Below are 26,744 nucleotides of genomic sequence, written 5' to 3'. Positions count from 1 at the left end.
GACACACACACACACACACACACACACAGAGCTGCATTAGGACAAATACTCAAAGAATATGAATTTAGGATTTAGGTTGTCTTTTGGGTGTCTGATTACACCTTTCCTTCCATAACTTTCACTTGGATAACTATATCGAAGGCATGCATGTCAGATACATTTTCCGTTAACATGAGACCATTTTTCTCCCAAACCTAAGGGTTTTGATTCGTGTTAGAAGTGATAGACCCAAGACACAGCTACACCTGGAAGGAAGAGCTAGATATTTGAGCTAAGAATTTGCATTCCAGGGCCGAGGTCTATGATGTCACGGAATGCAGAAGGTGGTCCATAGAACTGAGATGTTCTCGGCGCCTCGCAGTGTCCCTGACTCCCAACGAGGGCTGTTGAGTATAAGTACGCAAAAATAGACTCTAGAATAGCTGCATGTGATACTCTCCTTGATTGTATTTATCAATGACATGAAGATTTGTTTCTCACAAAGAGAATAGATCATCAAGCGTCTATGCTGTCCATGGCCACAGCAGGTCCGTGTGAGGGTCCACACCCTCTCCAGGCTCTGTGGATGGAGCCAAGAGAACCCTACAGGGCTCAGTGAAGCATTGACTCTAACTCACATGGCCCTGACATGAAGAGGTCACATATTGATTCTTCTTGTTGTTGCTATGACAAAATACAAAGCAAAAACTTAACGAAGACAGGAGTGCTTGTCGGCAGGAGTCTGATATGGATGTCTCCTGAGAGGCTCCGCCAGAGCCTGACTGATACAGATGAGGATGCTAACAGCTAATCATTAGACTGAGCACCTGGACCCCAATGGAGGAGGAGTTAGAGAATGGACTGGAGGAGCTGAAGGGGGTTGCAACCCCATAGGAAGAGCAACAATATCAACCAAGCAGACCCCCCCAGAGCTCCCAGAGACTAAACCACCAACCAAAAAGTATACATGGAGGGTCCCACGGCTCCAGCCACATATATAGTTCTTTTTTTTTTTTTGGTTCTATTTTTCGGAGCTGGGGACCGAACCCAGGGCGTTGGCCTTCCTAGGTAAGCGCTCTACCACTGAGCTAAATCCCAAGCCCCTCCAGCCACATATATAGCAGAGGATGGCCTTGTCTGTCATCAATAGGAGGAGAAGCCCTTGGTCCTCTGACGGCTCATTTCCCCAAAGTGGGGGAGTGCCAGGGTGTTGAGATGGGAGTGTGTGGGAAGGAAAGCATCCTCACTGAAGCAGGAGGAGAGAGAATGGGAGAGAGGGGATCCAGGAAAGGGGAAAACATTTGAAATTTAAATACATAAAATACCAATAAAAAAGAGACAGGAAGTGTTTATTTTGACGCATTGTTTGAGCTGGTAGCATCCATCATGATGGGGAAAGCATAGCAACTGGAGTGTGATGGTCACATTGCAGACCTGGATGGTGTTCAGCTTCCTTTCTTTCTTTCTTTCTTTCCTTGTTTCTTTATTTCTTTGTTAGTTTCTTTCTTTGTTTCTTTATTTCTTTGTTTCTTTATTTCTTTATTTCTTTGTTTCTTTGTTTGTTTCTTTCTTTCTTTGTATCCTTGTTTTAAATTCCATATATGGGTGTTTCCCTTGCTTTTATGAATCTGTATAAAAGATACATATACAGAAGCCAGAAGAAACTTAGGGAAGAAAAGCAGGTATAGCTGTCAATAAGACTTGGGAGGCCACAGGGCTCAAGCCGGTTTCCCTCACGACCACATGTGTATTCATCAATACAGGAGACAGGAGCAGGGCACAGAACTGAACAAGAGAAATCAATGCTTTTGAGCCACAATGTTGGTGCCAGGGTCTGTACTCAGGTCCTCTGCAAGAGCAGTAACGGTTCCCAACTACCAAGACACCTCTCCAGTCACACACAATCATTGTTTATACAACCCCACAAACACAGCACCACTTGATATGTGTAAACACGCATACTACACGTGGGGTGTGATTTATTTGTGTGAATGTTCAGTCAGTGTGATACAAACGCTCTTGTGTTCATAAATTTTGGCATCGCTGTTTTCACTTGGAGGTTCTCTTCATTCTCAGCTTTGGTGTTTACATACATCATCTAGAGAGGAACCGCCCTGTCAGCCTACCCCCACCTCCCCTCCATTTGCAGCTATGCCTGCCTTTCTTCATTAACTTAAACACCACCTCAGACTCTGCTCTTTCATTTTCTTCAGTGTAGTAGACTTTCCAAAACCATAAAATGGAATCCCAGATGCAGAGGAAAGAAGTTTTGCTGTTTGATACTTCGTTTGCTCTTAGTTGCTTTTTCCCAATTCCACTGGTTTAAACTTGTGTCCCATTCAGTGGCAGGTACTTAATTCAGCCAGCATTTTGAGAAGGGCTGTGGGTGGAGTATGATAAAAGGAAAATTACTGGAGAGAACTCACTGGGATTTTGACGATTAATACAAAGTTTTTATTGACTTGATTTTTCAGTCACACAGAACCCTGGACGGCACTGAGTCGAACTAAAACTTCACATCTGACAATTTGCTCCAAGGAATTAAAAAACCTTAAAGACAAAATTGATCCAATAAAATAAGCCCTAAGCTGTAATGATTGACCTTCTATAAAGAGAAACATTAAACTTTTATTTAATGATGATTTTGATGTTTTTGTTTAACAATTTCATATAGTTATATAATGAGTTTTAGTCATTTCCTTTCTGTATTTCCCTTCCCAATTCCCCTCCCTCATCCCCCTCCCTCTTTCTCCCATCCCATCATTCAGTTCCCCCTTGCTTCCTGCCTCATCCTCCTCTGTCATCCCCTCGGTCAACCCCTTCTCTCACGCCATTCCCTCTCCAATTGGCACCGATATTCTGAATAATTCCCCCCTCCTATTTCATGTCTCCTTTCTGCGTGTAATCCCTAAGTTTAATTAATTACATGAGTACAGAGGAATTTGACAGAACAGCTTATCTAGGGTACAGCAATGAAGAAGGGAGTGAAGCAGAAATTTCTGGTTTGTTTGGAGACTCAACTGTGTCATGGATGTTGTTCTGGAAACTGTCTTAGGGGAGGATGTTTTACTGAGAACAAACACATGGTGTTTCTCGTAGCTGCCTGGGAAAAGGGCACGTGATGTTTAGAAAGGGTACGAGTATAACCCTGGACAACAGTGGGCAACACCACGGCATTGGCTTGCCTTGCCATTCTTCGCTGATGCTCAATGGACTTTGATGACACTGGTCTTCATGGACCATGCAGTGGCATTGGTTCACCTTTCCTTCCTCACTGACCATTGTTTGTCATGGCTTTGTACTGAGAAAAGCACCAGAGAACTTCTTGTGGTGACATTGCGGTGGCTTCTCGCTGCGTCCTCGAACCCAGGCCAATTGGAAGATCTCGTCAATATGTTCTGGGTTGAAACGTCCATGGTGGTTCTTGAATGGTGTTTGCTAGTAGATTGACCTACTTCTGATGATTCACGTACACTGAACTGATATCCTGATGATGAAGATTGAAATTGCCCGAGAGAACTATTTGTAAGAAGGTCCACATCGTCCTTTGATTGGCATATTATCCTTTCCTTTCCACTACCTTTGGTGGGTGGTGGGGTAGAGGAAGGTTAAAGGGTTAAGAACTCTTACTAAAGTAGGTCTTGAAAAATCTAAGCCTCCAGGATAGAACCCTCCTCCAGTAAATGTTGATTGCCAAAGGAGGGGAGGGTCTTTATGGCCTCTCCCTTCTGTAATGAAGTGTTGAGGGGCCCAGTCTTGTGCCCGTGACCATAGCCGCAATCAGTTTAAGAGTTCAATGACTAGGTACAATCTAAAAGATATCCTTTTGCTGTCCCCTTCCCCATCTTCTGGTTCTTATATTCCTTCCACCCACTCTTTCATGATGTTCTCTGAGCTGTGGAGGAGACGACTTAGCTGTCCTATTTCGACCTGAACAGTCCAACACCACTGATACACAGCACTTTGTCCAGCTGTACGTCTCTGCCCATGGTAGTCAGAGGCTTCTTCTCTGATGAGAGCTGAGTGCGACGCTGACCTGTAGATACAAATATGGATGTTTGGAAGGAAGTTCGACAATGTATTTAGCATTGGGTTCTTTCATAGGACCTATATCACCCTAACCATAGGTTCTTGACCAGTTTACACAACCTGGTGTGTATTCCCTCGTGTGGAATATGCCTTGTATCCAATTGGAAATCCACAGGTTACTCCCATGACTGCAATGCCACTAACACATTAGGGGCACATCTTGCCTGATATTTTAGCTTGAATGGTTCACCCCCGAGTAAGGTTGTAGATGATTTTCTCCCCTGGAAGCCTACATACTACTTTCTTGAACCATGAATGCTTGCCTTTATACAGGATGCTTCCACCTCAGCTTCAGATTGACCCTTCTGTGACCTGTGACCAAAAGGATTCAGTGTCCTCAGCAATAGGGTCTTACCATCAAGTTGTAGAGGGCTACGAAGAAAAATGGCCACAACATGTAAAGTTGTGAGGGCTTTTGGGATCTCGCTGGTCAGCAACTTTCAGGAAGTCATCCCACATCGGGCACTGTGATTTTTGCTTAATTTTGGTTTTCTGTTGCTCTGATGAATACACTCACCAAAGCCAGCTTGGGAAGGGAAAACTTTATTTCATCTTATCTGTTCCAGCCCGTCATCAAGGAAAACCATGACAGGATTGTGAAACAGAAACTACAGAGACTGCTCACTGGCTTGCTTCTAAGCTCACATTCAACTACCTTTACAGAGTCCAGACCCACCCGCATAGGGCGGTGCTGCCCACAGTAGACCAGGCTCTCCAAAATCAGTGAACAGTCAAGGAAATACCACCTGGACATAGGCAAGGCCAATCTGATGGAGGAAGCTCCTCGAGGGAGGTTCTTTCCTCCAAGACTAGCCATCACAAGAAATCAATGAAAATAAAAAAAGAGAAGAAATCAATAGCTTCCGGGGGAGCATGGCTTATCCATGGAGGGTGCCTCCATTTGAACTCAACAGTTTTTCTTGTAGATATATTCTGTAACATGTTTTATAACCCCTCTCACCAAACCCTGTTCTAACCCAATCACCTAAGGCGAGATGGAGTGGAAAGTAAGTTTTAAGAAAATAATTGGAGCACAAAAAAAATGCTTCTTGGAAATAAAAGAAAAAAGGATGCATTTCTGCATCCTAGATGCTTTCCTCGCACTATCTGAGCAAAGATAATGAAAACCGTTACATTCCAGGTACCATAATTTCCAATGTTACAAATCATATAAATAATACTGCTTATCATTCATAAAACACATTGGCACCAATCGTTATGATGTGTTTTTCTAACTCACTCCTAATGTAGATCTGATGAACTGGAATTGTTCACCTGCTCACATATACATGAGGGAAGTGAGGTTTAAAGGTCGAGCCAATTTCCCAATACTCTAAGCTAATAAATGGCAGGGTAAGACAGCCGCACTTTCTCTGGCTTCATGGCATGGCCTCGTGAGAAATGCAAGTAAGGGTACCTTGGCAGGGAATTCCAAGGATCAGTATATGGCAGCTGAAAGTTGTCTTGGATGCAAGACTGGGAGTGAGGCTCAAGTGAGCCGAGCCCCAGCTCAGGATTCCTGAAACAGAACACCAGAATATGTTAGAGAGCAAGGAGACTAAACTAAACATCTGGGAGTCCTCAGCATATTGTACAGATCCAGGGCTGAGGGTTCATAAGTATGTTGGTCTTTGTGGGGGTGGACAGGAACACTTATTTAGATCCCCACCTCCTACTATGTGCTACTACAGTGAGGCAATGCCTTAAGTCCAAGGTTTTTTTTTTCTTTTGTTTTGTTTTGTTCCTGTGTATGTGTGTGTGTGTGTGTGTGTGTGTGTGTGTGTGTGTGTGTGTGTACATACATGCATGTGCAGTGTATAATGTAGGAACTAATCCATTTTTTCTTCTACCTTATTCATTGAAGCAGCATTTCTCAGGCAAACCCAGAGTTCACCAATATTACTAGTCTTGACAGCTATCTTGCTCTGGGGATCTGCCCTATCTCTACCACCCTGGACTGGGATTCTATGTGGGCCACAAACCCTACCCATCATTTACCTGAGACCTGTGAGCCATCTCCTCAACTGCTAAGGTTCAAGTCCTGGTGTTGGACCCATCTCCTTTACTTTTGTTTTCTTATTCTTTTTTTTTTCCGTCTTGTTCATAATATCAGAACCAGGTTAAGGTATGACTGTCTCACTCAAACAATCACTCAAATCCCTCCACACAAATGTGTTCTAATAAGGAGGAGGACCCTGCTGACTCTTTGTCCTCTAAAGTCTGACCTTAACAGATGAGTTAAAGGATGGGATTATCCTAGTGGGTGATTGTGGATGCTGTTGTTGATGTTGAGGGAGGCTGGCAAATGAGGGGCCACAGCTGAGTCACTTATAATAACAGAGACAAAGCTGAGTGTGGTAGTCATACCCATATTCTCAATACTCGCAAAGATCACAAGCTCAAATCCAGCCTGGGCTACATAGTAACTCCAAAGACAGCCTGGGCTACATCGTAAATCAAGGCCAGCCTGGGCTACAGTGTAAGTCCATGGCCAGCCTGGGCTACATAGTAAGTCCAAGGCCAAACTGGGCTACATAGAAAGTCCAAGGTCAGCTTGGCCTACTTACATGACTCTTCTCCAAACAACAACAGGTTTTTTTTTTCTTTCTGGTTTCTGTCTCTCCTATTTCCTCTACACTGATACCAGTGCTGTAGTTTGGGGGTGTGGGCGAGAAGTTTCATCATGTCTGATGGTCCAGGATCTCCCAAGCAGCACGGCAAACCAAACAGTGCAGCAAACAAGTCTGTTTCGATTGTTGAAGAAAAATATGACACATGGGAAGTGCTGTCTGAGGAAATGGCTCTAAGATGGGACAACGCCTCGGGAGACTGGGCTTGGATCTTGTGCTAGTTTACTCGCGATAAAAACAATGATGTTCTCAAACAGAATCTGTGTTGGGAATACAATGCTGTGCTTCCATTTCAACACTACATAATCTCTATATGGCAACCCTGGAAATCTTGTCTGATATTAAACATTTTATAGGAGAGATAAGTTGAGTATAAACACTGTCATTAAAATGTGTTTATACGATGAATAATTTTAGTTTTCAATTTTTGTCTGCGGTACTAGGTTCAGTGTTCTGCATAAACTCTAAAAAACGGCAATTTCTTTTTTTTTTCCTTAAATCGCCAAACAGAATGGACCTTATATTTTTCTATCTAGGTCTAATCGAGACGTAAAAATAAAATTCTTTGCTTTAAAAAAAAAACTAATTGTGTTTCATTAGCTTTTTTTTGTTAATTTTTTATTTTTAGTGTTTTTTATTTTGGGGTTCATTTTAACAATTATTTTTCAGTGAATTAATTATTTTCCTATTTTCTAGTGTAGATGAAAATTTAGGTTGCTGGTCTTTGTTTCTAACCTAAGAATTAGTGTTGTAAATAAAGTTTCCTCTTAGCACCTTCATAGTTATGTCTCACACATTTTGATAGTATGTTTCCTATCTTCTTCTTTTTTTTCTTACTGTTACACAGTTTCATTATTTCTTGACATCTGTATTACTTGTGAATGTGTGATTTAATGTTTCTGGACTGGGAGACTCCTGTTGTCTCTCATTGAAGACTTCTATTTTAGTTTTGTTGTATTAGAAGAACATATCCCGAGGGGCTGGAGATGCAGCTCAGTGGACAGAGTGCTCACTTGGCTCTCACACAGCTCTGGGCTCCACCTACAGAACCTCATCAGCCTGGTGTGGTGGTCCATGCCCAGAGTCCCATTACCAGGAGGAGAACCAGGAGTTCAAAATCATCCTTGGGTGCATAGTGTGTTTGAGGCCAGCCTGGGCTACATGAAACCTGTATAAACAAATATGTCCCACAGGACATCCTTTCTTAGGCATTTGCCATACTTTGTTCTGTGTTTCTGAGTGTCTGAAAAGTCCAGGGTACTTGAAGGAAAAGAACATCCTGGTGCTACTAGGGACTGTCAGTCAGAGACATTGGCTGGTGACGCCATCTCATCCCAGCTGGTTTTCTGCCTGCTTCTGTTGCTGATGGGCTGATGCGTGTCCACAGCTTTACTCATGATCGCCCTGCTTCCTTTTAGCTGTACCCATTCTTGCTTCCTGATGAGGCTGTGATGGAGTTAGTGACACAAAGAATTGGGGTCTCCTTCCAGCCCACTGATTCTCTCAACAATAAGTTCTTTCTCTGTAGAAATAGTTTCTCTGTTGCCTACATTATCAGAAATAAATAGAACACTCTTTTCTGTTTTATTTTGACACTGGGTTTCATTATGTAGGTAGGGCTGGCCTGAAACTCACTGTATAAACAAGGTCGGCCTTGAACTCAGAGAGATCATCTTGCTTCTGAGCGCTGGGATTAAAGGGCATACCTGGCTCCTTTTTTTAATTTGTTTTTTAAATTTATCTCTATGGTGTGTGTGTGTGTGTGTGTTTGTGTGTTTTTGTGTGTGTGTATGTGTGTGTGTATGTGTGTGTGTTTATGTGAGTGAGTGTGTGTGGTTTTGTGTTTGTGTGTATGTGTGTGTATATGTGAGTGTGTGTGTGTTTGTGTGTGATTGTGTGTGTATGTGTGTGTGTATGTGAGTGGGTGTGTGTGTGTTTGTGTTTGTGTGTGTGTATGTGAGTGTGTGTGTGTTTGTGTGTGTATGTGTGTGTGTATGTGAGTGTGTGTGTGTTTGTGTGTGTGTGTGTGTGTGTGTTTTGACCAAAGAGTCCGTAAGATCCTATGAACCCTGATCCTCTGCAAGAGCATCCAGTGTTCGTAAGAAGTGAGCCATCTCCCCAGCCCCTTCTGCCTGCTGTAAACTCCACTTCATTGTTCATCTTGCCCAGACATGCCTTTAATTCCTACTCTTAGTGTTTGTTTTAATTCAGTGAGTTCCTATTCGATTTTCTCTTGTTTCTTCTATTACCTCACCAAGATGATGTGTATCCTTTTGTTTTGGAAGTTTCTCATTGACGACGCTTGAATCCTGGCTTTAAAATCCTTGCTGACAATTCTGACCATGGTTTTCTCTTGGTGCCACCACCAGGGAACTGGTTTTTCTCCTCTGCTTTTCATTTAGGGGGATGGTCATGGTGTGACGTGATTTCCATTTTGACATCATTTGTCTAAGATGTCAGCGGTCCTGACACTGTGGGTGCAGTGGCTGTTTATCCTTCATAACCTTATGGTGGTGTTTTGGTTTTTCTGGATTTGCCTGATTGAATAAAAGGGATTATACCTCCAGTCCATACCAACAGGCACATCTTAGAGGGGTTGGGAAGAGTGGTTCTCAACCTTCCTAACCTAACCTTTTCATACAGCTCCACCAACTGTAAAATTATTTCATTGCTACTTCATAACTTTAATTTTGCTATAGTTATGAATTGTGATGTAAATGTCTGATATACAGGATATATGATATATGACTCCTCTGCAAGGGCCATTTGAGCTCCCAAAGGGGTCTCAATCCAAGGGTTAAGGACCACTGATCTGGACTTATTTGGATGACCTTACCGACATAGATGGGTTGCCCAGTGTTGCCAGGGAGAAGTCTCCATCTCTGGAAGGCAAAGGATCTTCCACGATCAGGCTTTTTCCTGGGTCCCTCTGGAATAGTGGACACACTCTTGATGGTTACTGATGCATCTACTGACTCCAGGCAGTTTTCTTTTACATCCTCGAAGATGAGGATTCTAAACAGGGTTCTGCTAGACAAAAGCAGTGGCTGAAGCTATCCCTGGTGATCTTTCCCCTTCCCTTATGGCTCCTTTTCCCCACAAGGCCAACAGTAGATGTCCGAGTGCCTCCCAAGCTGCACCTTTCCAACCTACACTGTTCCTCTGTGCTGTTTCTTTCACGAAGAGCACACACGCTAACCCTGAACCCATGTTGTCTTCAGTCAGCACTAACACCTAGTCCTCTCTGCCAGCTTCACTTTCCCGTATGACCCGCCTGCTCACAATTCTGAGGCATGTTCACGCTTGTATGGACAAACAGAATGGCACCAATTGGCTAGTCTATAATGACGCAGATTCTGTATGATTCTGATTCAGAAGCCTGTAAGTCCAAGAAGAAGAGACCATCGGCAGTGGAAGGAGTTCTTGTGGGATGTTGTCACCACAGAAGGGATCCAATGGGCTAGGAAGACAGAAGAGGGAGCCATCCTCCCTTTCATAATTTAACCTTTTTCCACAATAGCATCATTAATAGATCTTTCTTTGTAGGTCGCTCCCCTCTTTACCTAATCAATTCTTCACAACTACATTCCCACTAGGGATTAATCTTCAGAAAATTACTTTTGGGCGAACAAATTCAAACCAGAGATGAGGGTGAATATTTGGATATCTATGGTGGGGGTGGGCATTATTCTTCCCACATGGTGTACGTGTAAGATCTCTAACTACCTCCTTCCCCATGGTAGCCTCACTGAATGACGTGAATTCCAGGTTATTAATGAGGTACAGACACCAAAGCTCATTGCCTTTTCCTGTCACCAGTATCAAGCTCAAAACAGCAAGAGCCACCTGTGGGAATGAAAATACAAATAAACTTTACGGTATCTCTAAACTATAAACCCCCAATTTAATCAAAACATTGTTTTAGACTCAGTTCTCTTATATCGATGTGCTTTTAATGTACAAGTCAGTGGGCTTGCTGTGACTCCTTGTACAGGTTTATACTGTACATTAGCCATCTTCATCCTCACAAATCACCTCCATTTCCACCTGCACACACACACACACACACACACACACACACACACATACACCCTGCTGCTCCCCTTCCTCTTCCTAAATGCCCCCTTTCACTTAATATCCCTTATTAAAATCTAAATTTTGCAGTCGTCTGTTTGAGTCTGGCTTGTTTTACTTAACATATTGTATTTTATACTCCATCCATTTTTCTGAGAACAAAGCCCTTTGCTCTTACACATAGATGAGAATCACATCAATGTATATCACATTTTTTAAGCCATTCATCCAGTGATAAACAGCTAAGGTTATTCCAATGGGTTGTCTATTGCACACAGTGTGGCAATCAGAAAGGATGTGAAGGGTCCTGTTTAGTTTTCATTATCAGTTTGACTCAACCTGGGAAGAGGGAGCCTCAGCTGAAGAATTGCCTCCATCAGATTGGCCTTTGGCCACATCTATAAGGAATTTTATTTTTTTGATGGTTGATGGGGAAGGGTGTAGCCCACTATGGGGAGTGTCATCCCCTATGAAGGTGGCCCTGGGTTGTAGGAGAAGGAGAGAAAGCTGAGTAGGTGATGGACAGCAATCCAGTACTCAGCATTTCTAAGTTGTCTCTGCTTCCTTTCCTGCCTCTAGAGTCCTGACTGAGTTCCTGCCCCAACGTCACTCCGTAACAGACGGGAACCTAGAAGATAGAGTGAGACAAACTCTTTCCTCCTCAAGTTGACGGCTGTGATGAGATTGTTCTTCTTGTTGCCTACTTGTTCTTCACTTTTTTGGAAGTTGTCTCTGTTTATTGTTCTTAGAAAGATGATGTTACATGTTTCCTCATGGGCTCTCTGTCTCTCACCTTGTCTCTCTCTGTCTCTGTCTCTGTCTCTGTCTCACTCTGTATTTGTGTGTTTGAGTGTGTCTATGTGTATGTTTGTGTGTGTGTTTGTGTGTGCATGTATGTGTGTATGTTTGTGTTTGTATGAGTGTTTCTCTGTGTATGTGCGTGTGCGCGTGTGTGTGTGTGCGCGTGTGTGTGTATGTGTGTGTGTATGTGTGTGTGTGTGTGTGTGCTTTCCAGGCTTAAAAAAATCCTCAAGGCTGTAAATCTCAGCAGGTGCCTAGAGAAGGAAGATGAAGGGGAGAAAAGGGGGAAAAATCACGTCCTTTGAGTTAACCCCACATTGAGGTCATGCACATAGTGGACCAAAGTCACATAATGGCAGAGGAGTCATGAGAGCAGACAGAGAGGAAAACTCAAAGAGTGAAGGAAAATGTGCTTAAAACTACGATAGAAGGGAGAAAAGGAAGACGGTGCACTTAGAAAAGTGGACAGATTTTAAAAAGCTGCCATAGTTGAAAAGCTCTAAGTTATAAAATTAAAAAAAAATTATAATGTGAAAGTGTAAGGGAATTACTGGGAAGAGGGAAGGGAGGGTCAGAGTGTGGTGGGGGCAGGGGAGGGTTCTGAAAAGAATCCTTTTGAAGATCTGAAGAACTATGTGACAGAAACAATTAAAGTGCCCTGTACTTTACAGGTAAATTCCATACTTACCTGCATCCAGTATTCTGTCTACCCTATTTCAAAAAAAAAAAATTACCTCATCTGTTTCATCCTGTTTTACTGAATTTGATTTAATAAATTCCTTGTAACCAGAAGTGCTGGTAAATTTTAAAGACATTTAAAATATGACTGGTCCATATCGGGTTTGACATCAGTTTATCCCGATTTTGGAAGCAGGTCCAGGAGATAATTTTTCCTCGCTCTTTGCAAAGAATCCATAATTCATGATCGGCATTGACTTCAATACAAGGTATTTAATCCTGTCAAATTCCAGCTTTGTTTGAAAAAATGGCCCTCCTCTAATTGTGGGTTTTGATAAAGCTAATTTTGGGGTGCTATCCAGTGGGCTGCCTTGGAGAGAAAGCCGAGCAATATTTCTGATATGGAGAATGGCTTAAAGATAAGCAAAGGAACGATAGGAGCTGGGAAAATCACCACCAAGGATGTTGGTGACTCAGAAACCAAAGACTTTTTCAGAAAAAAAAATGCATGAAAAGAGCTACTTGTGCAGACTGTGACTCGAGTCATCAGAATATTTGGGTGGGGACTTTATTTTCGGTCTCCAGGAGGCTACATGAGGAGCTAAAACCTAGATGCTGGACGTTTCTAAGCGTAACTAGGGAAGGAACTGGCCTGAGAGTGCTTCTATGACGTAAGCAGAGCCTGGATGATGTCACAGAGCACTGGGCAGAGGTTGCGCTTCTCTTCCACTTAGGGGCGCTAGACTCCCCTGAAGGTGGGTTCGCTATCTTGCCAGCGGAGTGTGAAAGCCAGTTCAGTTCCTGAACCCCACAATTGTTCAACAGGATTTTGGGGCCTGACCGGTTTCAGAAGACAGAATCTGGACAACTAGGACATTTTCTTTCGGTAAATACGTTTATGAAGATAACTGGGACCCTTGTAGCCCAGAAAGCTAAAAGTTTTCCCTCGTACAGCGCGTAACCGTATGTTCTAATGTCTTCCACGTTTGAGAGCTCGGCGGATGGTCTAGGCTAGTCAGTCTAAGAGTTTATTATCCTTTGCTAACAATATCTAATTCATAATCCTACTAAAATGCCAAAGCTCCTCTCTGTGCCTGTGAATTTTAGGAGATAATATTTCTTTGTTTGTTTTTTTTTATTTTTGTTTTATTTTCTTTTTGTTTTTTGTTTTTTGTTTTTTTTTGTTTTTTTTTTTTTTTTGGTTCTTTTTCGGAGCTGAGGACCGAACCCAGGGCCTTGTGCTTGCTAGGCAACTGCTCAACCACTGAGTTAAATCCCAACCCCAGTAGATATTATTTCTAAATTGCTGTTGTTGCCTACACTTAAGAATCTTGTTGCGGTCGAAGATGTAACAGCGTGCGGAATAAACCTGGGGCTGGGTCAGGATGCACAGTACAGAAAGCCAGTGGACTGGTGTGCTGTGTCTCTGGGCAGACACTTGTGGATGTTGCAACATAGCTCATAGTTAGAGGGTAGAAGAGGGGTGTGGCCACCCTTCTGGCTCCTTTGCTATCCTTTCTCTGTTCTGCCTGCTTAAAGTGGGGACAGGAATACTTAATACCACACTGACCTCGCCATTCAAGGAGAGGTTCCTCAGCAGAGGCAAAGTGCCTCGGGCTGAAGAAATGTGTCTGAATATGTTATTCTGAGCTGTAGAGAACCATTTGTTCATTTCCCTTTGAACTTTAGATTTTGATTTTTGAGACAGGGTTGTTCTGTGGGTAGCTTTGGCTATCCTGGAACTAACTCTGTAGACCAACCTGGCCCTGATCTCACAGAGGTCTGCCTCCCTCTGCCTCTTGAGTGCTGGAATTAAAGGTGTGCTCCACCATTTCCCAGCCCTCCTACGAACTTCTGATTACGACAGAATTAGATTCAGATGCTCAACCCTGTTTACCATCGCCTTCCTCACCTGCTCCAAAGTTCTCTTAGACAAGAGCCTTGGTCCAGCGCCCTCCCCACCCCACCCCCATTGTTCTTGCAGGCACTCATATGACAGCGGCACCAGCATTGTGTCTGGTTTAAGCAGGCGAGCTCTTCAAACCCAGGCCACAGGTAGTATGAAGCCTGAACACAGAACGATAGCCACAAGTCTGTGGACCAGGATGCCGTGGCCTACCACACTAGGTCTACAGCCAAGAAGAAGAGGACGTCTCTGAGGAGGATGAGCACACCATCCTTCCAGAAGTGGAGGAGGAGGAGACCTTCTCCCCAGGCCCTGGGGACATTGTGGGCTGCAGAATTTCTCACGGATGGAAGGAAGGTGATGCGCCTGTAACCCAATGGAAGGCCATCATTCTAGATCAACTGCCAACAAATCCCTCTCTCTATCTGTTCAAGTATGATGGAATTGACTGTGTCTACGGACTGGCACTTCACAGCGATGAGAGGATTTTAAAGCTTAAGGTCTTGCCTTACAAAGTAGTGTTTCCTCAAGTGAAAGACGCCCATCTCTCTAGTGCCTGGTTGGCCGAGCTGTGGAGCATAAATTTAGGGCAAACATGGCTCTAAGGTCAACTGGAGGGGGGTGGTCCTAGCCCAGGTGCCGATCATGAAGGACTGGTTTTACATCACCTATGAGAAAGATCCAGTCCTATACATCTACCTGCTCCTGGATGATTACACAGAAGGTAACCTCCGTATCATTCCAGAGACTCCTCCAGCACACGTGAAGTCAGACGTTGACAGCGACATTTTAACAGGTCAATGTGTGCAGTTCACCAGAAGTGACTGGTCCAAAAAGATCGGCAAAGTCATTTACCAAGTTCCAGCCAAGCCTTCTGTGTACTTCATCAAGTTTGATGGTGACGTCCACATCTACTTCTATGATCTGGTGGAAAAGATCCGTTAAGGTGAAATTCACAAAGTGTGGGGGACATAGATGGGGAATTTATAGGATTGGGGGGAAATGGTTGTTTTTCTGTGTTTCAGATACCCAAGGGCCTTTGACAACTCCAGTATCTTTTCCAGTGGAATTTGTTTTTCCTCTAAAAATTAAAATGTGCGATGTGATGTATTGTGTGTAAACACTTTGGTGGAGGAGATGGGCTGTGGTAAATGGAACATGGAGAAGATGATCTGGGGAGACGGGATAGGGGTAATGCCAAGTGTGTGGTCACACCTGCAAACACCAGTGCTTGGTATGGGAACAGGAGGATGACTGGGACTTCCTGACAGTGAGCCTCACCTCAGGTTCAGCAGGGGACCCTGTCACAAGGGAATACAGTAGGGAGTGAAGGAGCAGAACATGCTCTACCCTCCCCCAGCCTCTGCACATACATGTCTCTATGCACACACGCACACACACACACACATATAAATATGACTAGAGTATACAAGAAGCTTGCATAGGTTATATGCAAATGCAGTGTCGCTTTATCCATGGAACCTGAGGACTTTAGATCATTGGGAGTCCTGGGCCAACTCTCAGAGGACAGGATATATCTCCTTATTGTGCAAACGAAAACTTTGTTGAGTGTGTGTCAGTGACTCCACACAGTTATCCTCCTCTAGGTTCCTGTGTATCACAGAGAATGATCTGGAAATACTGAAACAAATATAAACTAAAGGCTTTGCTGGGGTTTCTAGGTTTGCGTTAAAAATCATATTTATCACGTTTTATTAAATGGAAGGGAAATCTTCAGCTCCCAGCAACAATAGACTCAATCATGTTGACTTCTGTTTTATCCCATTATGAATAGCAATTAATTGCACATCAATAGCTCCCCATGCTTTGAACTAAATCAGGATGAAGGGATATGTTTCTGAACCCCTATGTGGATTATCAAGTAGAAAGGGGGGAGGTATGATGCCATTGGCTTATGGGAGAGTGATGGCTTGATTGGAAACTTGTTATGCAAATAACCCTAACCTCTGAGAAATGAAATAGTAACGATAAAATATACTACCAAATGTGATGGACACTCAGTACTTGATTTCTTTTAAAAGAAAAAAAAACATACTTTAGGATTTTGAATAAGTGTGACCCTCAGAGGTTCAAATACTTGAATGTGATTGGTTTCCAGTTTGTGGATTGTTTAGAAAGGATTGGGAGTTGTGTTTTTGTTAAAAGAGATGTGTCAATGGGAGGTGGGGGCCTTGAGATTTCAAAAGCCCACCAGGCTTCTCTCTCCCTCCCTCTCCCTTTCCCTCTCCTTCTCCCTCCCTCTCCCTCTCCCTCCCTCTCCCTCTCTCTGTCTGTCTCTCTCTCCCTCTGACTCTCCCTCTCCCTCTCCCTCTCTCTCTCTCCCTCTCTCTCTCTCATCTGTGGAGCAATATGTGAGCTCTCAGGAACTACACAGCCATGCCTGCCTGCCTGCCAGCTTGCCGTCATGGTGTGTACCATGATGGTCCACGGACTCACCCTCTGAAACTGTAAGTCAGCAATGAAATGTATCCTGTCATACATTGATTTGGTCACGGTGTCTCTTCACAGCAATAGAACAGTAACTAGGGCACATATATTCCTGTTTATTTTTCTAATCCTTCTCTATTTATTTCATTAAAGTTACATGTTGTCCATTGAACATTTTTATGAATAAGTTTCAAGTTTAAAGACAAATAGTGACAAATAGGAGTGGCACTGCTAGGAGGTTTGGCCTTGTTGGAGTGGGTGTGGTCTTGTTGGAGTAGGTGTGTCACTGTGGGTGTGGGCTTTAAGACCCTCACCCTAGCTTCCTGGAAGCCAGTCTTCTAGCAGCCTTCAGAGGAAGATGTAGAACACTCAGCTCCTCCTGCACCATGACTGCCTAGATGCTGCCATGCTCCTGCCTTGATGATAATAGACCGAACCTATGAACCTACAAGCCAGCCCCAACTAAATGGCCTTGTAAGACTTGCATTGGTCATGGTTTCTTTTCATAGCAGGAAAACCCTAAGACATACATACATATATACATATACATATACACCTAGGTTTACACACACACACACACACACACACACACACACACACACACACCATTTACAGGGATTTTAGATCAAGCCAGGTCCCCTGCAGGTTCGTTGGTCCATCTGATACACGTGTTCATGGAACATGTCTCTCTCTGTTTCTTGTTCTAGGAAGTATGTGGACAATATCTGCAGACTCGCTTCATTTTGCTTTATTCTCCTCTTCAGCCTTAGAAATCTCCACTTACAGAGAGGGGAAGATGGGAATTTGGTTCGATAGCTCTTTTTGTCTGTGGGTAGCTTACATCTCAAGTCACAAAGGGAAAATAAATATAACAAGAAATAAAAATACACATCCAAACCATGATGGGAAGTTCATATCCGTTCCCCTTAATGAATGTCCACTTTGGAAATTGGAATCCACACTGAGATGAGACTTTTGAAAAATCCTAATTCTCAAGCAGGCTTTGGTATTTCTCTTTCCCTGAAAAGGAACACCACTAAAAAAGACAGATGGTAGGTTGCTTTTGTCCACAAATCGAATCAGAAGCATTTGATAATGAGCATAGAGGGGGCTCTTCCCATGTTTACCAAAGAATAAAGTAATATGGGGGAGGGAGAGACATGTAGAGAAAAGATGGTGCCTTATTGGTATTAAAAAAAAATTCCTGAAGTCAAGAAATAATATTTGACAAGAGAAAAAACAAGGTTTTCATTACGCAGAACTGTTTTTAAAATAGCCTTCCTTTTAGTCATGGAAAGAGGGGGGTGGAGCAGGTCAGTCTGTAGAAAACTAAAGTCATTCCCATCAAAAAATTAAGAATAATGTGGATTTTTGATGTACTTGAATAAAATTAGAAATTTTAGCTTTCAAAGGGGAAATATTGTGTTCCAGAGAGAGAAAGACAAAGGAGTGTCCAAACCCATAATTGATTCTTTCAATAAATTTACTGGTAACTCATGTGTTTGTTGATATTAGGATGAAAACGCAGGTTGGATATCTCTACTTAAGAGTGTAACGTGCGGGGCTAGGTATTTAGCTCAGTGGTTAGAGCGCCTGTCTAGGAAGTGCAAGGCCCTGGGTTCGGTCCCCAGCTCTGAAAAAAAGAACCAAAAAAAAAAAAAAAAAAGAGAGAGTGTAAAGTGTGTGAACAGCTGCCAGTGGAAAGACTTATCCTCGGATTTCTCAAAAGGCATGAAAAAGCCGCCGTGGAGTTACTGGATTTTGTTTCAAAGACTTTAGCTCCTTGTCTGCAGGGATGCAGGGCCTCAGAGGAAGGGCCCGAGATCTCCTAAGAGGTAGCGACCAACACCTGAGGCCATGCGCATAGAGGGACGTAGCCTTTCTCAGAATATGGAGCTGGGAGAGCTAACAAATGAAGGCGACACCTCAATCAAATCGCTGTAATAGAACGATGGCACCCAGTTCACAGAGCGAGGCAGCTGTCAGCGACTCGGCCAAGAAGTAAGAGGATTTGAAAAGATAATAACACACAGAATTCACAGAAGCCACTATAGACTCATGGCGTCTGCGAATTTAATCCATGTGCTCTGGACAGAGAAAACAATCCAAACCAGAGATCCCTCTTGCTCAGCCCGACGGAACGCTGTGCCGTGCGGCGGATGTCCCATGTCAAGGACTCAACCTAGATGCCGGAAGCCTGTGAGAAACCGGAACTACGTCATTTCAATGCTGACACCGGAAATGGCTCAAGTCTGCACCTTCATTTGAAGGAGAAAAAATAAGTCACACAGCACCGGAAGTAATCCTCGTCAGGGTCTGTGTGAGGTCGGAAGTGTAGGGTGCCATGATCAATCAGTAAGCACTGCCTACACGTGTCGGGTGAGCCCACACAAATGAGGAAATGGTTTTTAAATTTATACACAATTTCTAATAACTAGTAACTTTTAAGTGTCCAGTTTTAGCACAAGCTTCCAGATTATGTGGTTTCTCATGCGGAAGAACGCCGCACAAGAAGTGAGTTTGAAACTTCGGAGGATCCCACTCTATGACAGCCAACTAGGAAAAGCACGGAGGTGGGGTGTGTTAAAACGAACTAGAGGGAATCTGTAAAACCAAGAAAGGAGAATTCAGAAGACTTGTACGGGAAAGGCCAGCAGCAGGGATGGCTCGGAGGACCATCCTCGTTTTCAGAGTTTATCACAGCAAAATTGCCAACGACTGGTAGCTAAAGTGCCACTTGTCCCTGTGGACACTCTCTTAATGTACACACACACACACACACACACACACACACACACACACACACACACATTCACACACTCACACACACAGAGAGAGAGAGAGAGAGAGAGAGAGAGAGAGAGAGAGAGAGAGAGAGAGAGAGAGAGAGAAGCGGAGTGGTAAGGGGAGGGAAGGGGGAGAGAGGGAGACAGAGACAGACATAGAAAGAGAGACAGACACAGAGACACACACACAGACACACACATGCAGAGATATACACGAAGACACAGCCCAATGGAGGATTTACAGAAAGACACCCATCAAAGGACCTGAATATTTGGTGCTCAATTATGTGACCTTTGTGGATTTATGAGTGCCAACCAAATTCTGCAAGTTCTGCAGCCACCTGCATGTTTCCGCACCCCATTAGCTGTCGGGGTATCGCATACATGGCTGTCACTCCTGCTTTCTTCATTTGTATTTTACTGTGAATCTCCCTTCTCCCCGTTCAATGTGGCCAGCGGTTTTCCGTGTGGAAGGACCTCACACTGCACTGTGTCTAGAGCGGCAGGGAAAACAATTTCAAAAGAGTCTCAGAGCTAGGCAAACAGTACAAACAATGCATACTTCACCTCCAAAGGAGGGGCTCAAAGAACACAGAGGCTCTGGCTGGCGCACAGAGCCGAGCTTACAAAAGGGCCCACAGCATCCCTGGGACCCAACCAGCAGCTCTCATTCAGCCCTCCATGGTAATGACTCATTCTCATCTCTTGAGACCAGAGGCAGACGCATTTGGAAGATCCTCTCCCTAAAAATGAAGCTTGTACGGAAACTCTCACGACACTTAAGAACAATTTTAAATAGGAAAGCACCACACAGTAAAAAAATAAATGACAGATTCGACAGCCTTCTCTGCGATACCATCATGTACACACACACACACACACACACACACCAGAAGAATAGACCTACATAAAGGATACATTTCCAGGCACAGATATCTGTTGGGAGGAGGTTGACGTTCTAACAAACCTCAGCCAAGGACTCCATTCGGAAGATTCAGAAGCTCAAGACATTGGTTCACTCCTGGGAGCAGATTGCTGTCTATCTCATGGAACCTTTATGGAAAACAAAGACAGATCAGCCTAGAATGAGGTAAACAGAAACCCTTTCAAGGCTATTGAAGAATTTTGGAGCCAAACTCCACAGACTGCTAAGAGCAGAGAAAGTGACCCATGACTGCAGTTTGTATAATACCACTGAACCTGGTGAATCATTTCCTACTCTCCTAGGAATCCTAGACGTGAGAGGGCACCAAGGCAGCCTGGGGAGCCCACGTCAGTCTCCATACAAAATGCACTTTGCAGGCTGACACCCACACGGCTGGTCTGCAGTTCACCAATCCTGTTTATGAAGGCTTCAAAAACAGGAGGCACCCTACCTGGTAGAGTCACTGTCTCTGGTTCCTGCCTTCTGGAGGCTCCACGATCATTCCACCCTTAACTCTGCACCATCCTGTTGACAAGTGTCTGGGCTTTCTCTTTGACTTAGGAGTATATTTTAGTCCTTTAGATCTCTCTCTCTCTCTCTCTCTCTCTCTCTCTTTCTATTTCTTTCTCTCTCTCCCTCTCTCTCCCTCTCTCTCTCTCTCTCTCTCTCTCTCTCTTTCTCTGTGTGTGTGTGTTTGTGTATGTTTGTGTGTTTGTGTGTGTGAGTGTTTGTGTGTGTGAGTGTTTGTGTGTGTGAGTGTTTGTGTGTGTGAGTGTTTGTGTGTGTGAGTGTTTGTGTGTGTGTGTGTAAATGTTATAAAGGTTAATAAAAAGAGAAAGTTTCAGGTTCCAGTTAAAATTTAAATAAAGATTCTTTTTTTAAAGCTTTATTTATTTATTCTATGTATGTGAGAACACTGTCACTGTCTTCAGACACACGAAAAGAGGGCATCAGATCCCATTACAGATGGCTGTGAGCCACCATGTGGTTGCTGGGAATTGAACTCAGCCCCTTTGGCAGAGCAGTCAGTGCTCTTAATCACTGAGCCATCTCTGCAGCCCTAAAATAAAGTTTCTTAAGAGAGCAGTTTAGCGTGGGAAGCAATAAAGATGCCCCATTAATGGATGAGCACTCAGTCTCTTTATACTCCTGGGACTTGGGAAGCATCTTGGACAAGGAGGTGGGAAGAGCGTGAGACCCAGAGGGTGGGAAGAAGGGCTATGGTTTGCTGCCTTCAGGACAGGACGTGGCTGCTGCAATAGTGAGCTCACAGAAGCTGTGGTCGCCTGCATAGGACTATAAAGGACCACCAGCTAGACAGAATCCATTACTGAGGAGGTTTTCGGGTGCTGATGGCTGCTGGGGTAAAAGAATCATTCTTATCTGAGGGTTTGGTCACTGGTAGAATTCTCACATGCCTGTAGATGGTCACACACCCGTAAGTACATAACCAATGCTAATTGGGCTTAGTGGTTATAGGTTGGGAAAGAGGATATGAATTTTGAGGGATGGTTATTAGCAGGGAATTGGGCAGATCAGAGGGTGAAATGGAAGAATTTATGGCCATGTTTCATTGTATACATGTATGAAATTCTCAAGGACAAAGACAATTTATTATTTAATAGAAAATTTAGACTATTCGCTTTAGCTACGTAATATTAGGCTGTATGACTATAAAGAATTCAAATATTGAACATAAATCAAACCAATTGACTGCCTTATTATTCAAGGAGCAAATTATACGTACTTAATGTAATGTACTTTTTCCCTCTTTCAGTCTCTTTCTATCTCTTGTCTCTCTGTCTCTCTCTCTCTCTCAAACACACACACAAACACACATACACACTCACACATGCAGGTGCACACTTACATTATTTTTATGTCATCGTATTAAAATTCATGATACAATCAATATGAAGGAATAGAGGTTTGTTTAGGGCCCACAGTCACAGTCATTGGGTTCAGACTGTCGTGGCAATGACCATAGGGCAACAGTGTATTGATCTGTGTCACTGAGATCCTGCATGAGTCCTGCTTCTATTTGGGTGGATCTGGCGGCCAAGAGTTCGGTCTGAACCATCCAGCTCCCTCCTTCCTGCCCCAGTGACCTACTTCTGCTAGGGCACAGCCTGAAAGGTTCCTCCACCTTCCTAGACAGTGCCATCAGCTTGAGACAAAGTGTTCCTACAGCCGAGACTCTGGGAAATTTCACACTCAAGCCCTAACGACAATGAGCCAGGCAAGTGCGAAATGTTTTGTGAAAACAGTTTAATTTCATTTCTGTAAACAGGATAGGGAGGAACCGTTTGATATGGACTGATTTAGTCTTTAGCTTACAGAATCCACTCCCAAAAGATACATAGTGTAGAAAATGCACGATTTTCTATGTAGCAAGCATGGCGCTGAAAACAACACACTAATGAAAATATAATGCAAAGAACTGGGATATATGGTAACAATTCCAATCGTCAGTGTGAAAGACTCTTTTATTTACATATGTGAGCTGTCGTTATTATTTCCCTACTGGGTTGATTTTACAAGAAAAGAAAATAGCAAGCTCTGACTATCCCATCGACCACGGTGTCATGCATCTCGGTGTTAGGGGGCTTTGATCTAGGGATTAATCATCAGGGTTTGACAACAAAATCCATCGGCTCAATACATGAGGCTTGAGGGGAGAAAGTGAGTTTACAAGTATGTAATGCCCGTTAGTGTCTTCTCTGCCAGTGTGTTGTATGCATGCCTTGTTGTTGAATATTGTTGGTGGTGGTGGTTGTTGTCTTTAAATATGAAATGTTGAATGCGAGGGCAAGTGGCAGGGATCCGATAGATCTTTGCATCCTCACTTTCTTCTTCCCATCTCGCGCTAAGTCTCCCAATCCTCAGCTATCATTCAAAAACACTGAAACAACTCAAATATACCAAAACAATGTGAAATAAAGACACTGAAAAAACTCAAATATACTGAAACAAGGTAAAGTCAAGATGCACTTGCCATCCCTAATTTGTGTTTGCATTTTGATCGTAATAGTCTGGTAAGCCTTAAAAACCACACGATGGGTCTGAGGAGGATGGGAGGGTGAAACCGCTTGCTGCCTAAACAGACCTGAATTCATATCCCAGTCACCATGAAACAGGAAGGGGAAACCTGTAACCCCAGGGACAGGAAGGGAGAACAGAATCACTAAGGTCTGCTGGCCTCCAGCCCGGATGAAAATATGACAGTTTGGGATCAGGCAAAGACACCACCTGTCATTGTTAGGGCTCCACTGCTGTGAGGAGACACCATGACCAAAGTGGGTACAACCTTGTCTTAAATGATTCGGGGTGGGCGAGCACACGGATAAGAGAACGTGATGTGAGAACTGAGCGCAAGCTAGACAGACAATTGGGGACATTGAACCCCACAACCCCCCCCACCAAACGGTGCCTGCGGGTTTAGGCTTAAAAGTACCTTCCACGGAGGGACCAAAGGAATCAGTACTGAGTCTGTTGGGACATTGGGGAGAATAGAAAGCCTTTGCCTCCACTCTCAGTAGAAGAGACGGCAGTAAAATGGGTTACAGGTGTGTAGGGCTATTGGCAGAGGTAGATTTAAAGAAAAGAACTTGACTCATCTGCTTTGATTTAAAATAAATCTTTATTATGGCAAATGGTGGGTATTATATAAAGATGCCTCACACATCCTTCGTTCAGTCACAGGCACTTTCAGCCCATTTCAGCTGGTTATGTGTTCATGCATTAAAAGCCTTTTAATAATATCTACTATTAATTTTTTTGCTCTCTCCCAGGGCAAGGTAGTAGCAAAACTCGCTGTATGGCCATTATCTGAAGCCTGGACTAGAAAGATAATGGCGCAAGGTTTATAAGGCAAGTGGGAACGATCAATTATACCCCCACGAGTACTGCACAGATCTGTTACATTATCAGCAGGAGTGCTGGCGTTAACCTGGATTTCCGGACCAGCAGATACCCGCTGTCCCCACTTGGGCATCTCCGGGTGCAGGTCTGTCTCTTGTGGCAACAGGCAGGGAGCATCCTACCAGCAACTCTGAGGAGCAGCAGGAGGACACTTCATGGAAACCAGGGCAGGAGAGAAGAGAGGAAAGGTGTCCTTCTCAGGCTCAGAGACAAGAGTCAGAGACCTGAGTACCTGCTTCTAACTGAGTACAGAGCCTCTCCCACCATGTGTGTATGAACTGTGCTGGGGGCTCCAGTCTATGATCGTATTCACTCTCGGTCCATCATTTCCTACCGGAAGGAGACGACACCCAGCTCCATCTAAAGTGATATTGAAAACCAGGCCGGTTACGGTGTGGAGGTAGAGGACAAAACTAAGTAGCATCAACACAGACATACACTTTCATGCATACAGACATGCATGACACATATATCCGCATGCATATACACACCAAGAACATGAGCACACATGCGTGCATGCACACATAAACATACATACATGGTACACACTGATAATTTTATAAATAAACATATAAATATTAGCATGTGTGCACTTTGTTTCACACATGTGATATCTTTATACTGTATATATACAATATTCTCTCTATATATACAATACATACACACACACATATATATAACACACATACATATATACATATATATATAACACACACACACACATATATATATATATATAAATCCTAGTTTTGTGGTATCTGATTTCTGTATTCACCCTAGAAAGAGTCAGCCATTTGGTGCCCATTCCTAAAGCATTTTTCTTTAAAATGCATGACTGCAAATAAGCAGGTCACTAGGTCAGTAAAGTGTCTGCGACACATATTAGGCTTCCTCTCTATAGCTGTGATCAAACACTCTAGCCAAAAACAACGTGTAGAAGGAAAACATTTCTTTGGCTTGCACCTTGTCTTACCAGCTTTTGTAGGCAGTCAGACAGGAACTCGAGGAGAGAATTACAAAGGAATACTGCTCACGGCCTTACTCACCTGCCCATGCTTAGTTCACGTTCTCATGAAGCCCAGACACCCTGGCCTAGGAATCATGACACCCACAGTGTGTGGGCCCAGCATCATCACCTGTCAATCGAGACAGTCTCTCACACATTAGGCCACAAGCCAATCTGATGGAGGCAGCACTTTATTTGAGGTTCTCTCACCTGGAGACTCTATGTCAAGTCTCTTCTAAGTTATGTCATGATGTCAGTGAAAACTAACCAGGACACCTCGTAAGCATGAATACATGGGTTTGATTCCCAGAAGCCACATCAAAATGTGAGTGGAGAAAGCTTCTAATGCCAGTTGGGGAAACAAGGACAGAATCCCCAGGTTCTGCTGACCACCACAGCTGGCATGATGGGTAAGCTCCTGGCCAATTAGAGACCCCGTCTCGAAAACACAGTCCATGCCTGAGGATGAGGCCTGAGGTTATTCTCTGACTCTACCTGAGTGTGGAGACATGTACACACATCTGCACACATATGCATCTACACACACCCATGCACACACCTTAGATAAATAGATGATAGATATCAGATAAATAAATGGTAGATAGATAGTAAATAGACAAAATATATATAGACAGATAGACAAATGATAGATAATAGACAGATATAAAGATAGATAGATAGATAGATAGTATGTAGATGGATGGATGGATGGATAAATAGATCATAGATGATAGACAAATGATAGATTATATAGATAAGATAGACAGCCAGGTAGACAGACAGATAAGATAAATAGACAGCATTGTATTTGAATGCAACTACTACAGAGTAGATTGGAGCCCCCTCCTTCCCTTTCAGAACATAACCTGTATCACAGGGGATCTTACAAATGCCCCGCAGGAAACAAGCATCCTATTCCCGCACAGAGGTGGAAACAGATGTTAATGTTTTCCCTGTGCCTTCGTGGGTCAGCACTGTGTATCACAAGATGAAAAACATGCCACCGTAATTAAGTGTTATTTTCATTGTGGCAGAAAATAAAAGGACGGCACCTCAGTTAGCAAGGAAGGCAGCTCTGACCAATGACTACATTTGACCCGAGCTTTGCTGAGCCCTGAAGCAAGAACTGTGGATCCAGGAGGCCCGAGCTCTCATGGAAGGGTCCTGGAGAGTGAAAAGGTCCTCTCCCTACACGAGTGATAGTTCTCCTTTAACTTTAAGCAACTTCTGTACTGGCTGTGTCCTCCCTGCAGGCCGTGAGGTCATTGTAGTGCTGTAGGTTCCTGAAGTATTGGATCTGGGCGGTAAACCAGTGTAGATGTGGATTGTCGGATGGCATCCTGCCTGGTGGTATCTGGACCAGCACAGATGTGCAGGGATGAGGGGCTAGGATGAGGAACATCCTTCCTCCCCTGGTCCTCTAGAACCTGTGCCCAATACCCTGCATTAGCTTTGCTCCCTTAGCTACCTAGTTCTGGTTATGTTAACATAGGGTGACTTC

Source organism: Rattus norvegicus, chromosome 3, assembly GCF_036323735.1.
Source record: "Rattus norvegicus strain BN/NHsdMcwi chromosome 3, GRCr8, whole genome shotgun sequence".
In the NCBI taxonomy this organism is placed as follows: domain Eukaryota; kingdom Metazoa; phylum Chordata; class Mammalia; order Rodentia; family Muridae; genus Rattus; species Rattus norvegicus.
This window is presented reverse-complemented; position numbering follows the sequence as displayed.